Source organism: Oncorhynchus clarkii, chromosome 21, assembly GCF_045791955.1.
Source record: "Oncorhynchus clarkii lewisi isolate Uvic-CL-2024 chromosome 21, UVic_Ocla_1.0, whole genome shotgun sequence".
In the NCBI taxonomy this organism is placed as follows: Eukaryota; Metazoa; Chordata; class Actinopteri; order Salmoniformes; family Salmonidae; genus Oncorhynchus; species Oncorhynchus clarkii.
This window is the reverse complement of record NC_092167.1, coordinates 13,551,527-13,567,852: the sequence shown is the minus strand read 5'-3', so window position 1 is coordinate 13,567,852 and position 16,326 is coordinate 13,551,527.

Sequence of the window (16,326 nt, the reverse complement as noted above, 5' to 3'; positions counted from 1 at the left end):
CCCCATCTCCCCTCCTTCCTCCCGTTTCATTCCAAACCCCCCAGCCCACCTGAGGAGTGTAGGTAGAGGTACCCTCTAAATCCCTCTTCTTGGCCATGTGTCCCACCCGAACCCCTCATCTAACCCTGTCCCACATCTTTTCGATCCAACTTAATGCAGGTAGTCCACTCCAACCTCCCTGATCCATTACAAAGCCTTTAGTAGTCCTGCAGTCCTTGCCACACTGCACTGAGCTGCGCTGTTAGTGAGGCCTGGCACTCAGACAGACAGACAGACCTCATGGAAGAAAGAACAATGGCTCCCGTCCGGCTGCTGCCTCGCGTTGATCAGCCGTAATCACTGGATGGAGTGATCCCCAGAGAGGGTTACGCAGAGTGTGTGTGTCTGTGTGTGTGTACTCACTATACACGTGTGTATGCATGTGTATGGTTGTGTGCATGTGTATGGTTGTGTGCTATGTGTGCGTTGGCATGTTAAAATGCTTGGGTGTTTGAGATCATTACTGTATCCCCTCTGTTGCGTTTGACTGCTGCTGCTCTGGCAGCTTGAGGTCAACGTGTGTCGTGAATGCGAACAACCGCACAAATGACCTTGCTGGCCTGGAATTTATGGTCTCCCCTGTCCACGAGCTTGTCTAACAGTATTCGTTAATAACAGCAGACGAGATTGGAGTCTGGGTGTTTGTTTAAGTGCACTCTAGTGTGTTAGAGTGGAAACAGAAAACCCAGGGTTTGGTTATTATACGAGTGGATGCTGAGCGTGCTGAACATGCCATTCAAACAAGAAGACGCCGACCCTCATTACATTAATAATTTGTACCTGTTGGATAGCCAGTTTTTATCTCTCCGTCTTTTCCTTCTGCGTCACCCTCTCTCTCATTACTTACCTTCATCTTTTTTGTTGCCTCTCTTACTCTCACTCTCTCTCTCTCTCTCTCTCTCTCACACATACACATACAGACACACACACACACACACACACACAAACTCACAAAAAAATCTCACACCCATTCTCACACCTTTTCCATTATCTTTCCTGTTTATGAGCTCATCAGCCCATTCCTCATCTATCAGCTCATCCTGCCTTTACAAATGAAGGATCCACATAGTTTTGATCATTCCTGCAGATGACCTTCACTGAAAACATACACAAACTTATATTAAATGGATACCTCATGACAGCCTACCGGGGAACAGTGGGTTAACTGCCTTGTTCAGGGGCAGAAGGACATATTTTTACCTTGTCAGCTCGGGGATTTGATCTAGCAACCTTTTGGTTACTGGCCCAACGCTCTAACCACAAGGCTACCTGCCGCCCCAAATGAAGCTATTTATCTAATTCCTCAGAGTCAGATGAACGTGTGGATACCATTTGTATCTCTCTGCGTGCAGTTTGAAGGAAGTTCCTAGATGGGTCATTCCTACGGCCCGGTGCCTTCTGGACCTCATAACAAAACAACAACAACAAAAAGGACATTGTTGACTTTCAGAACAACATATTGGGCAAGCTCAGGCAGCTACAAAAACTATACAATTCACCACTGTTAGGCGCATAATCCTAACAGGGTGGAACCTAATTAGCCATAGCTCTGTGGGTGATTGAGATTGAGCTAGCATAATGATTGACACTTGAAAAGGATTTTAACTTCTATATAAAACGTATTTTGAAATGTGATTCATTTTCTCTATAATTTAGCCTAACAGGTTGGTTACAAACAGACCAACAGCATGAAACATGGGAAAATAGATACAACCGAGTGTTTAAATTTATTCAGATTTGCACCGTTTTCCCACCCCAAAAATTATGACACTTGCTGAATGTGATGTAATTGTGGGAAGGGGCTTTTTTTTTTTTTTTTAAAAGGAGAATTACAGGGTGGAGAAGTAACAGGGTGGAGAATTGCAGGGTGGAGAAGTAACAGGGTGGAGAAGTAACAGGGTGGAGAATTACAGGGTGGAGAAGTAACAGGGTGGAAACCGAAATCAGGGAACACAGAAAATTATAAACACATTAATAATACAATAATCATGAACAAAACGTTTTGATGAGAGATTTTAACTAGGACTATAAAAAAATAAAGAAACATTTTAAATATGTTATTATTTTATGGCATACATTTCTCTGAGAAGTTGATGAATAACACCCATGTAACGGTTTTCCTCCTCTTCTGAAGAGGAGTAGCGTGGTAAGTCTCCATATTTTAATGAAACATAACCGAACACAGAATACAAAAGAACAAAAGAAATAAATGAAAACCGAAACAGGTCTGTATGGTAAAACACAGACACAGAAAACAAAACCTAGAATACACAACATAGAATGCCCACCCCAACTCACGCCCTGACCAAACTAAAACAGAGACATAAAAAAGGAACTAAGGTCAAGACGTGACAAACCGGGGACATGGCAAAATGCCTACATCCACTGAAAAAAAGTGTTCAAAATACAAACAATTCCATTTCAAGACCAATAATTTTGTGTTTTTAAGGTAAATAACACCTGACCTTATGTTTATAGCCTTTTTTGTACTAAATAAGAAATGATATTTGCTGGGGACAGAAAAGGTACCGCAGAGTAGGAATGAGCCAACTAGCGTTAGCGTTATTGCTAACTTGAGTTAGAGCAATGACTGGAAGTCTATGGTATCTGCTCTGTCCATATTTGGTATGTCCAGGTATCTGCTACGTCATACTAGCATACTAGTAGATACCATAGATTTCCAGGCATTGCGCTAACGCTAGCTAGCATTGGCTCACAAAACAACCACTTGCTTCCATCATACTGGATGATACAGAGACATACAAATGGTATTCAGGAGTTAATCTAACTCTGGGGAAGTAGATAAAGGGCTTCACTGCCAAAATCCTAAAGTATCCCTTTAACAGTATTGCACTTTTCACGTAGCCTACTTGTGGCCAGCTCATAGCCTAACCACCGATCCACCAACATTATGGACTAACCGTTAAAATCCTGTTGCTGCAGGATAATTTTTCTGTGACAATATACAGTACCAGTCAAAAGTTTGGACACACCTACTCATTCAAGTGTTTTTCTTTATTTTTACTATCTTCTACATTGTAGAAAAATAGTGAAGACATCAAAATGATGAAATAACACATATGGAACCATGTAGTAACCAAAAAAGTGTTAAACAAATCAAAATATGTTTTATATTTGAGATTCTTCATAGTAACCACCCTTTGCCTTGATGACAGATTTGCACTCTTGGCATTCTCTCAACCAGCTTTTCTAACAGTCTTGAAGGAGTTTCAACATATGCTGAGCACTTGTTGGCTGCTTTTTCTTCACTTTGTGGTCATCCCAACTCATCCAAAACCATCTCAATTGGGTTGAGGTCGGGTAATTGTGGAGGCCACACACACGGAGATCATCCATTCACCTACTCTCACAAAGACACGGCAGTTGGAACCAAAAATCTAAAATTTGGACTCATCAGACCAAAGGACAGATTTCCACCGTTTTTTGGCCCAAGCAAGTCTCTTCTTATTATTTGTGTCCTTTAGTAGTGGTTTCTTTGCAGCAATTCAACCATGAAGGCCTGATTCACGCAGTCTCCTCTGAACAGTTGTTGTAACGTGTCTGTTACTTCTGTGAAACATTTATTTGGGCTGCAATCTGAGGTGCGGTTAACGCTAATGAACTTATCCTCTGCAGCACAGATAACTCTGGGTCTTCCTTTCCTGTGGCAGTCCTCATGAGAGCCAGTTTCATCATAGCGCTTGATGGTTTTTGCGACTGCACTTTAAGAAAATGTCAAAGTTCTGACCTTCATTGACTGACATTCATGTCTTTAAGTAATGATGGACTGTCGTTTCTCTTTGCTTATTTCAAGCTGTTCTTGCCATAATATGGACTTGGTCTTTTACCAAATAGGGCTATCTTCTGTATACCACCCCTACCTTCTCACAACACAACGGATTCCTATATCTGTAGGTGTGGGAGGCTTGGAGTTTACCTAAACGATTGACTCTGTGTGTGTGTGTGTGTGTGTGTGTGTGTGTGTGTGTGTGTGTGTGTGTGTGTGTGTGTGTGTGTGTGTGTGTGCTGCTGATCAGTGCACTTTTTTCACAGACCTGGCTATTTTTCTTTCTCTCTAGTGCTCCCTATACAAACACAGTTTTTCTAATAAGGCAGACACTGCCCAGTTTAATTGGGCCTCATTTCCTAAAGTGCGCACACACACACACACACACACACACACACACACACACACACACACACACACACACACACACACACACACACACACACACACACACACACACCCTCTAATTGCGGGTCTAGCAGGAGAGGGGTGGGGTGGCAGAGGGGTTACCTGGCCCAGTTCCAAATGCATACAGCAGACATGTTAAAAATCTCTGGCTGTTCCACATGGTAAAGGAGTTATGGCAGACATTAAAAGGTTTTCTGGGTGCTCGGTTTCCCTCCCTCCAAACGCTGCATTAGTACAGCTAATGGGCCCAGGGTTCTGGCAGTTCAAACACACCGGCCAGCTCACTCCCTGCCGTCCTAGTTGGTGATGACTTTCCCTTTCTTTCCACCCCATGTCCTTTCTGCCCTCTTACTCTCCCCTCCTCCATGTCTTCCTCCCCTGTCCTTTCTGCCCTCTTACTCTCCCCTCCTCCATTTCTTCCTCCCCCTGTCCTTTCTGCCCTCTTTCTCTCCCCTCCTTCCTTTCTTCCTCCCCCTTTCCTTCATGCCCTCTTTCTCTCCCCTCCTCCCTTCTTCTGCCCCCTGTCAGTTCTGCCCTCTTTTTCTCCCCTCCTCCCTTCTTCCTCCCCCGGTCAGTTCTGCCCTCTTTCTCTCCCCTCCTCCCTCTCTTCATATTCCATCCTTTTCTCTCACCTATTACATTTCTCTCTCTTTGGTTTGGTGGTACTCTTAGAAAAAAAGGTGCTATCTAGAACCTTAAAGGGTTCTTCAGCTGCCCCATAGGAGAACCCTTTGAAGAATCCCTAAATCTCTCGCCCTTTCCCAGAAGCATTTAGCCCAGGACGTCTGACCCCAGCCTGTCTGTCCCTTTGAGCCCCACAGATGTTCTGGCCCGCTGAGTCTCACGTGCCCCAGCAATAAGGTGTGTCCACTCCATGAAATCAGTTAAACCGTGCAGGGCATTTTCCTCACGCGATGCCAATCTGTAATGAAAATGTGTTTTACTCAACTGGAACGCTCATTTCGCACTTGATTTGTTTGACGTTGTACTTACCCAATCTATTTCTCATAAGAATATCTAATAAGAGAAGTCATTGTTTTGCATCCAAAAGTCCTTATGAAAGTGAATGTTTGTCTTTATGGCCATTGTAGAAGTACAACAGAACAGTAGCCGTCAGTAGTACTTGTGTTCAGCACAGGTGATGAATAGATGGTCTTGTCACTGGAGAGTCACGGATGGTCACAACTTCTTCAGATCCACTCCTTCAGCAGCAACCTGAACCAGCAGGAACTAAGGAAGGGCTCTCATTAGTTCCTCTGAGAGGGTTTACTGTCATCCTGCTCTGGTGTTCATTTACTTCCCAAGCAGGTGTCAGGTCCCCTTTCAAAGCCAATGTAGTCTAAAGTAGGTGACTCACCTCTTAGAGGGAAGCAACAGTGCAGCTGTTTGAGTGAATGAGGACTAGTCCCAATATAATAAGAAATGTCTCATGTAAAAAAAAAAAAATACATTTTGATCATGTGTTTCATCTTTTGTCCAGATCTCGTGCTTCAATTGTATGTGTGCGTTTTCCCCTGTTTTCAATACTCTCCCCATATACCCTACACGTTAACCAGCAATGAAGTAGAGATGACCTGGCTGGTATTGGGAAGGAGAGGCTGATGTTTTGTATGAAAAGGCTCTTTGTCTGGTAGTGCTGGACCCTGTTGAGCATACAGTTCTAATGCCTTTGTCTGTATGTGTGTCTGGAGTGCCTGAGTGTCCGAGTATGACGTAACAGGGGAAATTACACGTCTAGCCAGCAAAGCAGATGTGAGACAGAGGTTGGAGGGACAGGGTGGTTGGGTGGAGGTGGACGTCTGCCTGGAAGAAGTAAAGGACTGGGAACGTACAATGTCAATGTATGGTGGGTGCTGGGAGGCCTGGGAAAGCGTTGATCCAGGCGTCAGATCAAAGGCTCCAGGAGAACAGTAGTGGGTATGTATGTGTTGGTGTCACTGTTTCGATCAAGACAGTACGGTCCATAAACTAGCAGCAGGTGTAGCCACAGACAAGGGAGTCTTCCAAAGGAGGCCTGGATTGGAAAGACCCATGGGTTGGGCAGATGTTTTCCATTTGAATTCTAAGGAAAGGGTGATGAAAAGAGAGAGAGAGAGAGAGAGAGAGAGACATAGGGGTAGACTAGTCCCCTACATCTCTTTTGTATAACCCTTTTCCAGACAAGAGAAGACCTTGGAGAGTGTGTGTGTCAGAGGAGGCTGATGGGAGGAGCTTGGAGGACTGGCTCATTGTAATGGCTGGAATGGAATATATTGAACGGAGTCAGACATATGGGTTTGATACTGTTCCATTTATTCCTTTCCATCCATTACAACGAGCCAGATCTCCTAGCTCCTCCCACCACAAACTCTCTCTCTCTCCAAGGTCTTCTCTTTCTGAAACCATTGGAGAGTTGCTTCATCTGATTGCCTGGAAAAGGGTTATATAACCACAGTAACAAAAGAGATGTTGGAGGGAAAAAGCAACGTGTGTCATTCCAAGATCTGGCATAAACTGATAGCAGCACTTCTAAAAAACATGATGGACTAACTACAGGGAAGGGGACCTCTTACTGTGGATCTTATCTGTGGTCGTTTCATTTTGTGGTTGTCGTCATATGTAAAACAGTCCAATAACAACCAGAGGTTTTTCCATCATTTATGTCAAATTCATAGTCTCATAAAGTGATATGTTACCTAAAGATAGTTGAAAAACTCAAGAAATATTGTTGAGAACCAAAAAGCACTTTCAATCAGCACTATATTTTCAGACACATTACCTTCTGAGGGAGTTTTAAGCAGGAAGTGTTGAACAATCCATGTTATTGATAGTCTTGTTTTAAGTCCTTTGGCACAAACCACTCGACTTGCATGATCAATGAAAAAGTACCATGTTTGTAGTTCTTGGACAAACTGTTGAAACTAACTGCCACTGACTCCCTTTTTAAGAATTTAACCTTTGACCTTTCGTTTGTTGGGTTCAAAGTCTGAAAACCCACACCTGCCCTTCTAAGAGCCCTGGCCCCTACACCTCAACATGGCACACACATACACACTCCAGAACATCTCTCAACAGTTTGTGTTTGTGTGTGTGTGTCTGTCTGTGTGAATTGGTGAATGTGTGCGTGGTCGTGTGTGTGTGTGTGTGTGTGTGTGTGTGTGTGTGTGTGTGTGTGTGTGTGCATGTGTCCGGCGTCAAACTCACTCTGCTATGACCATTGTGATATGTCTGAAGTATTTTAATTAACTGTCTTTTAAAATATTCCTAGTGGGTTTTCCTCCCGAAAACTGAGACTGAGCAATAAAATCACAATAACATTTAGGACTGCCAGCTGGCCGTGCTGAAACGTTAAAATGATCACACACACAAACACACTTACAGCAGTCTCTTATTTCACTTGCCTGGTGTTGGAGCTTTCAGACACCCACAGTAGACATTAGGCAAGTTGCCTTTAACGGAAAACTGTGGACGGTTAAGTTATTATTTAATGTTTTTGGTGGCTAGGATTCCAATATCTCTCATAGCCAAGACTATTGCCTTACCAGACTGAGACAACCTGTGGCTGCATTTTTTTCTAGTCAACCACCATGTAAGGAATCCAGACATTACCCAATACCCTGTATGGTTCCTGGGGACTATATGTTGTAGACTAGCAGACATGTCGATACTCTGTGTGAGTCCGACAGGTCTACACTCTTAGACAAAAGGGTTCCAAAAGGGTTATTCAGCTGTCTCCATAGGAGAACCCTTTTAGGTTCTAGATAAACCTTTTTTCTCTTAGAGTGTAGGTTGTAGGGGGAGTTCTTATCGATCCTACACGTGTGATGTAGCAGACAGACTTTTGTCAATACTTGTGTGAGGAAGGTATAGTTTCGCTCTGATACTTGTGTGCGTGTGGGGTTGTGGTATAAACTTGATGTCAGCTTCTCATGGTCCAAGGTGTAGGAATGAAGAAGCACAATAAACTAGAGCTGGGAATTGCTAGAGACATTACAATACGATATGATCACAATACTTAGGCGCTGATACAATATTTATTGAGATTCTCACAATGTATTCCAATTCGTGTGTGTGTGTGTGTGTGTACACACACAGTAATGGAAAAAGTACCCAATTGTCATACTTGAGTAAAAGTAAAGATGCCTTAATAGAAAAGTGAAAGTCTAAAAGTATTTGGTTTTAAATATACTTATACATCAAGAGTAAAAGTATAAATCATTTTAAATTCCTTATTTTAAGCAAACCAGATGGCACCATTTTCTTGTATTTATAGCCACAGGCATACTCTAACACTCAGACATCATTTACAAACGAAGCATGTGTGTTTAGTGAGTCCACTAGATCAGAGGCAGTAGGCGTGACCAGGGAGGTTCTCTTGAAGTGCGTGAATTTTACAATGTTGCTGTCCTGCTAAGCATTCAAAATGTAACAAGTACTTTTGGGTGTCAGGGAAATGTAAGGAGTAAAAAGTACATTATTTTCTTCAGGAATGTAGTGAAGTAAAAGTAAGAAATATAAATAGTTAAGTAAAGATACCCAACAAAAACTACTTAGCTAGTATTTTTTACCTAAGTACTTTACACCACTGTGTGTGTGTGTGTGTGTGTGTGTGTGTGTGTGTGTGTGTGTGTGTGTGTGTGTGTATCGGAATGTGAGGCATGCGGCAGATGTCCCATTGGGCCGTCCTGGACCCAACTGACGACTACAGCAGCTGGGTGACCCTCTTACTCAGTCCGCCTCACACGGCAGGCACCGCCTACTGACCCCTCACAGCTCTTCTGGGGGTCATAAGGGTGGTCCTGTGGCATAAATGGGGCTAGGGTCTGGGGGGAGGGTGGGGCAGAGTCAGTTCCAGGAATCAGCCCCTCACCTATTCTCATCAGCACCACTTTTCCAGTTGTAAGAGAGGTTATGAGGTAAACTTTCCAAATGGAAAATGGGAAAACAGGGCATCTTCAACAGATTTTTTCAACTGTCTCTAGTATGGGCAACAAGTGTGAGTCAGAGAGAAAGGGGGGACACACACACACAGATGGAGTAGAGATGAGGTAACGGTTGTCCTGTCTTGGGGGTCATGGTTGAGCAGTGCCAGGGTAGAGGATCTGAGCTGGTCTCTGTGGTCTCCAGGTCAGGGCTCTGAGGACACAACACAAGACCCACGCCATAAAACTCATAGTTAGGAGGATGTATGGTGCAGTTAGCATGTGGGAGGCATCCTGTTAAATCAGACAGTTAACAAGGACACACGCACATATGCTATTTTCCTCCTATCACCCTTGATGTAAGCCACATGCCACTGAACCAGCTAGGGAAAGAGAGCTGAGAGGAGAGATATGTGCCTGAAGAACGTCAGGAATTCCAATCCCTGAGCACTAACCAACACAATCACCTCAAAATAAACAGGCCAGACCCTGAATGAAGTGGCAGCACCAGTCACGGCACTAAGCCCAAAATAGAAGAACTATGTGATACCACTATACTGAGACACAAACTCAGTCACAGGTGTAAATATTTCCCCTCGGCACCTTTCAGACTGTTACTTAGTGGCTAATCTTATCTCCATAATAACAAGCCTTAAAAAGCAACAGCCGTGAATTAAGGCCACTGAAAAATGGTGTGTTGAATCAAACCTTGAATTTGTCTTTAACGTCGTTGCCACGCAATGGACAAAAACAAACCAGACGTGTAATCACTTACTCAACTTTCCTATGCTTGTCCATGGTCACTAAGGTCTTTAGTTAGGTCAGTGAAGAAGAGCAGGGTAATATAGTACCTGTCCTGATGCACATTCATTGAGCAAGACATTTTCCCCCGAAAACTATTTTTTATCATCTTCATTAATCAGCAGGTAATAAACAAGACCTTACAAGATAACATAACGGTCTACACAATGTCTGACTGTGCAGTCTCTTCTATAGCCAAAAAGACACATCTCCCTCCTTCTCCTCCTCCCGTTCCCCCCACTAACATACTTATTACACCTGTACCGAGAACAACCTGTCTAGTTGACACTGCTTTCCTAGTCGAAATAAGGTCAAACCGCCAGAGAGGAGCATGCAGTAAAAGTGTTTCATAACGTAAAAAGCTAAAACAGTAAATCCAGGTTGGGCAGCCTGTCACACGTTGTCATTACGGTGGGCGATAAAATGTCAAATTGATGGTTGTGAGAAAGAGAAGAGGCCTATTAGCAACAGGGAAACAAGCTGGAGTACATTCTGTTCTGGATCACATTGTTTCTCTGGCCAGCTCCACCAACCATCGGCGGAGAAGGTAGCTTCAGGACCTTATTCTACAGCCATACAACCAGGCCCATCGTTTCCCTTCTAAAGGCTGATGTAAAAGGGCTTTAGAAATACATTTGATTGATTGATTGATTGATACAGGGATATTTGGGTCACATACAACTATGTGAGCCAGCATTTTTATCCTTCACCCAAATATGTGTTCGACTGCTCACAAAAAAAAACATTGTGCACCACAAGAAAAGGAACAAAGGAAATCAGACCAGTTTAAATACTTGACTTCTGAGAATGTGTGGATATTTAATGTGCTTTTGTGAGAAAGGAGTAGTTGTGGGGTATGTGTGTGTGTTTGCATATATGTTGGGTGTACACGTGAATTTTGCCACTAAGGTGTCAAATATCCATAACCAATAGCTTTGACAAAAGGCACCATGTGAACGCAACTGCAGATGTAGATGAAGGCCTCTAAGGAGGGAAATAACCGGTTCCACATTTGCCGCTTTGTCTTCTTGAAAAAGCCCACAGCTCTTTCTTAAATGTCTGTTGTACTGTGGTTGCCAAAGGACCCCAAGGTCTCAAACCAATCCAATCAGCATTTAGCTTTTCTTCTTTATCTTTCAATCGAGTGCAGGCTTGAAGCACGAGACGCTGAGACTTGCTTACAAAAATTGGATATTGGAGAGACGGGACAGACTCATACACAATCAGTCTGTGAAAGGCTAACTGTGTATGAGTGTTTGTGAGAAAAGTAAAGTGTGTCCATGTATGTGTGCTTTTTTCCCTGCATTTCTAGTCATAGTGCCAGTCTGGGCCCTCCTGTGCTCCCTGGGCTAGTCTAGGACAGTCTGTCTGTCTGGGCCCTCCTGTGCTCCCTGGGCTAGCCCAGGACAGTCTGTCCGTCTAGGCCCTCCTGTGCTCCCTGGGCTAGTCTAGGACAGTCTGTCTGTCTGGGACCTCCTGTGCTCCCTGGGCTAGTCTAGGACAGTCTGTCTGTCTGGGCCCTCATGTGCTCCCTGGGCTAGCCCAGGACAGTCTGTCCGTCTGGGCCCTCATGTGCTCCCTGGGCTAGCCCAGGACAGTCTGTCCGTCTGGGCCCTCATGTGCTCCCTAGGCTAGTCTAGGACAGTCTGTCCGTCTGGGCCCTCATGTGCTCCCTGGGCTAGCCCAGGACAGTCTGTCCGTCTGGGCCCTCATGTGCTCCCTGGGCTAGCCCAGGACAGTCTGTCCGTCTGGGCCCTCCTGTGCTCCCTGGGCTAGCCCAGGACAGTCTGTCTGTCTGGGCCCTCCTGTGCTCCCTGGGCTAGCCCAGGACAGTCTGTCTGTCTGGGCCCTCCTGTGCTAGCCCAGGACAGTCTGTCTGTCTGTCTGAGCCCTCCTGTGCTAGACCAGGACAGTCTGTCCGTCTGGGCCCTCCTGCGCTCGCCCAGGATAGTCTGTCCGTCTGGGCCCTCCTGCGCTCGCCCAGGACAGTCTGTCCGTCTGGGCCCTCCTGTGCTCCCTGGGCTCGCCCAGGACAGTCTGTCCGTCTGGGCCCTCCTGTGCTCCCTGGGCTCGCCCAGGACAGTCTGTCCGTCTGGGCCCTCCTGTGCTCCCTGGTGTATGTGTCATTGGAGAGAAAAGGAGAAAGACTTTGTCTGGGAAGAAGAAACTGCTGACTTCACCCCCACTGACTGAACTAGAGTAGTACTGTGTATGGTTAGGAAGCAGGGTGGGGTAGAACTGGCCTGGGGACTCCCTATAGAAAATATAACCAGATGGTTGGGTCATCTGGCCGCTCACTGTGCTTCTGGGATGTGTGTGTGTGTGTGTGTGTGTGTGTGTGTGTGTGTGTGTGTGTGTGTGTGTGTGTGTGTGTGTGTGTGTCCGTCGGTGTGGCTGACTAGACAGATGTGCATATTTTCTCCGGCTGGAGGAGACGAGACTGTTTTACAGTAAGTCTGGATGAAGACGCCCAGCCGTAGGCATTTTAGATAAATTCTCTGGAATACTGACTTGTTGACTTTTAATTTCTGACGTGTTAGGTGGACTTGCTAGATGGTGCTTGTACTTCAGGCTAAAAAGGTATTAAAGCTAAAGACTTGATCCTTCTAACCATTTTGAGTACCAATCTGTTGTAGCTATACTGCAGTGAACTGCTGAAGAGGTCCCACGTGACTTCTGAGCTGTGGTTTCAGACAAGGCCATAAACAGGTGTGCCTCTGTGTTTGATGATCTTTTCAGTCAAATACACGTCCATTCAGTCATACAGAGCAGAATCACTTCAAAGAAGAGCTGCTTTCAAGCCAGTATTCTCCTCCCATTCGCCGTGCTTTATTTACCAGTGCAGTGGAATAACTCAATTCCACCAGTCACCCTTAAAGCAGATTTAGGAGACACACACACCCAAAATGGTGCCTCACAGCCTCTTACTCTAACAAGCAGACAGAGTAGACGGTCTGGGCTATGTGTGCTGTGTCTTGTAGTGCCTGACCAGTTCTGAGTTATGGTGTGGTAGAGATTTTCCTTAATATGAATGTTTAACCCATTGTTATAATTATATGGGAGTGGAGAAGCAATAATTACACCAAGCATTTAATAACTGGTCCGGGGCCAGTTTTGTTGTTAGTCCCATTATGGTTAATGTGAAGACTAAGTACAGGACAGGCTGGTCCTAAATCAGTTGCTCATAGCTGAAAGTAACTATCAGAGTCCCAGCTTGACACAAACACTGTCTCGCATCTGCTCCTCGTTGAGTGGAGGAAGGATTCCTAACTAGAAGTGAAGAGCTCGCCTAGTGAAGCCTAGCAGACCATCACAGCATCAAGTATCTCTCCTCTAAAACACACTGAGCCTCTCAGATTCCCGCCTGATCTATCTACATCCATCCTTAATTCCCCCCCCCCCCCCAAGGAAGTTTACAAACTTGTCTACAAAGAGGTGAAGTCTCTCATTGTTAACAAAGATGTGAGGGTAATACACATTGGCTTATCTACTGAGAGGTTGGAGTTCAAAGGTTGAAAGCTAACTAGACTAACTCCATTCCACTGATAAACCTTGGTATATCTCCGCGATAGTACAGACAGATGTCATCTAGGAAAGCACATCAACGTGGTTGTGTTAGGTGAGCAACAGAGGAAGTACAGGGAAATACAGTAGTCCCATCCATCTCAATCTTTTGCCTTTTCTTCTGTAATCTAAAGAGGGTGGGTGAGTGTATTCTCACCTCACTCACGAATGAGCACATTTTAAGCCTTTTATTTAGTTGTCTCAAATGCTAGTCTATAGATCCATTTCTTCAAATGGATAGTTCCAAGGTTCACTATATCTTCATATCAGCTCAGACAATTCAGGAAAACCAATGTAGACAAGAGGCTGTGAGTAATAGTGTTGGAGCAAATGTTTTCCTTTTCTCAGAGACGCAACATGGCCTGATGCTCTGGCAGTGCAGATGCTTTGTAACTTGACGAATGAGCGAGAAGATTGATTGTTGTTAAACAAATTCCTAACCTATGGCACATCCTAGTGGACACTGGACAAAATTATGGCTGGAGATCCATCTTGTTGCTCATTTCAATTTCTGTTCATCATGATATTGGCCTACTCTATAACAGTTGACCCAATTTAGATGAATGAATCAAGCTTATCGTAATAAAATCCAAAAGGCAGCGAGCATATGCAACAATGTCGTTCTTAAACACACAATGTCAGTCTTACAGTATACAGAGCAACACAGTCATTTATACATACATTTCCGGGGAGGATATATTAATTACAATAGTATTTGACTGACAGATTTAAACAGTAACACAAACATGTATCATAATAAATAGATATTTGTAGCATTCTTCATACCCAATAGTGATTCACAAATATACTTTATCAAGTGTGGGCAGCATGCTAGATCCATTCAACTTTGATGTTATATTGCTTGATTGATCAAATAACCTCTGTTGGCTGCACAGCACCAAATACCTGATGTTTGAAATTCCTGTGACTGGTTTTGCCTTATCTGAACAGCCAGAGAAAGTGCCTTTGAAACCTTTTAATAAAAGGCTGATCCAAAATCCCCAAATTGCACTTTTTATTTGTTCAAATATGTTTTAACTGAACATTCTTCTCATGCCTGTTGTCGTCTCCTCCGTCTGCTTCATCTTAATGTTAAGACGGAGAAAAATGCTTTCAAACCATCATCTACATGGTCAGCCTATTTTAAGACTTAGCAGAAGCAGATCCCTTCTGGACCGGGTCCAGTTATTTTAACAAGCTTATTTTTTTTTTTAAAGAGGGTATTTATACTCATTCCTTCATGTGAACAGGGAGGGCTCCAGCTATTTCTGCTCCTGAGCTTATTTATGGATGTGTTCTGGATGGTTGAAACGGTAATGGATGATGCCGCGTTGTTTCCACGGAAAACAGTTCCAAATAGGTTCCTGTCGTGGTAGAAAAAAAAGCTCTCGAATGCCGCAAGCGATGATCGAGCAACCTTAACACTTGACACACATGTCATTTACTCAATAGACCAGCAGACATGCTGTCTCAGCACAGATTTGGAAGGGAGGCTAAATGGGGGGGGGGGGGGGGGGGGCTGTTAGAACTTATTGATGATACTGACTTAAACGGATCAGCGTTCCGTCAACGGGACAGTTGTAAGCCATGCAGCGCGTTGTCAAGATCGCAGATTTTAGAGAAACAACAAATGTCGGTACATATAAGTGTCTTGTATTGGCTGAAAGCTTAAATTCTTGTTAATATAACTGCACTGTCCAATTTACAGTAGCTACTGCGAAAAAATGCCATGCTATTATTTGAGGAGAGCTCCTAACAACAAAACACTTTTTTCTTTGCGATAGGTTTGATAAATTCACCTCTGAAGGTGAACTGTGAACTAACAATCTGAAATCTTGCTCTGATTTATCATCTAAAGGGCCCCAGAGATAACATGAAGTGTTGTTCTGTTAGATAAAATCCTTTTTCATATCCTAAAAAAATCCATATAGCATCACGATCGATTTTGTATTTCCACTCGTTCACTTTGCAAAGAAAGGAATCTGTGAAAATCTCACCCTAAACGCTGTTTCAACGAGTCAAATCACATTCGTATCTATTCCTCAGAGATCCTAAAAGGTAAAGAGACTTCACTATTTCATTAGGGGTGTAGTATATCCTATAGGACACCATATTTGGTCAGAGAGCAACGCCTTCATGGCACGCCGATGACGCGGGCGGCCATCACTTGAACAACTGTATCTTTGTCAAATAAGCACCAATCGGGGTCAAACAAAGCTAGTCAGATAGCCAATGAGCTGGGATTTATGGGAGTATCCGAAAACCATGTATATGTTGTAAAATGTAGCTACTAAACTAATACGACAGCATGCCTTTTCATTTTGGACAACAATTATAAGGACATTCAGAGTTATGAAGTTATGAAAACTGGTTGTTTTGCAAATGTTGAACTTATAATATGGCTACTAATACTTGAAAAGCTAAATCAAAATCCAAGTATACAGATGACGATATTCTTGCTGAAAAATGGAATATGAATGCGAATGTCTCCTTCACGATTTGCCCAAATGTACCTAGGGACTTCACACTAAAAGTCTTGTTGTTCACTAATTTTTCAAGTAATCCATCTGAAACTTTGCACATACACTGCTGCCATCTTGTGGACACCATCGGAATTACAACCAGAGTGATGGCTATAACTACGACCTTTCTCTTGCATTTCAAAGATGGTGGTAGAAAAAGAGAGGTTGTTTTTTTCTTTATATTTTCTTCTACCAGATCTATTGTGTTATATTCTCTTACATTCAATTCACATTTCCACAAACTTCAAAGTGTTTCCTTTCAAATGGTACCAAGAATATGCATATCCTTGCTTCAGGGCCTGAG